Source organism: Arachis ipaensis, chromosome B07 (assembly GCF_000816755.2).
Source record: "Arachis ipaensis cultivar K30076 chromosome B07, Araip1.1, whole genome shotgun sequence".
In the NCBI taxonomy this organism is placed as follows: Eukaryota; Viridiplantae; Streptophyta; class Magnoliopsida; order Fabales; family Fabaceae; genus Arachis; species Arachis ipaensis.
The window spans coordinates 37,663,836-37,664,545 of NC_029791.2; positions in this window are offsets into that span (position 1 = coordinate 37,663,836).

Here is a 710-nt window from a genome sequence, read left to right on the forward strand (position 1 = left end):
CTCTTGAGTTATCAAACTCATCGTGATTGATAATTGTTATTTTTGCTAATTGAATTGAATTCCAATAACTCTAGTCCTTTCTTAGGAATTGACTAGGATTTGAGGATCAAACTAATTAGTCCACTTGACTTAACTAAGTGGGATTAAAACCCAATTCTCATCACATCTGATAAGGATAACTAGGATAGAAATTCCAAATTCTTATACCTTGTCAAGAGATTTTATTATTATTAATTTATTTTTCTTGTCATTTAAATTACTTACTCCTTATTTCAAAAATCCCCAATTTACAAAACTCATGACCAATAATAAGAACACTTCCCTGCAATTTCTTGAGAAGACGACCCGAGGTTTAAGAAATTCTTGTCGGTCTAAAAGCTATACTTACAACGCGAATTTATTTGTGAAAATTCTAGATCGCGCGAGAATTTTGCTCTTTCACCTTCCCTCACCCACGGTCTCTCTTTCTTTCTTTTATTTTTCAAGTTCAATTCAGTCATGAATGAAACAAATGAAGTAAGATGATGATGGGGATTAGTGAAATAAAGATATGTGTCATGCTTATACATATATATGTATTCATATAAGCCACTTCTTTCTTCTTTCTTTTTGTTTCCCTTAATGGCTTTGGCCAAAAAGAAAAAAAACCAAAGAAATGGTATTAGATAGTGATCATTTAATCTAATAAAAGATAAAAGTGGCCCAATGGA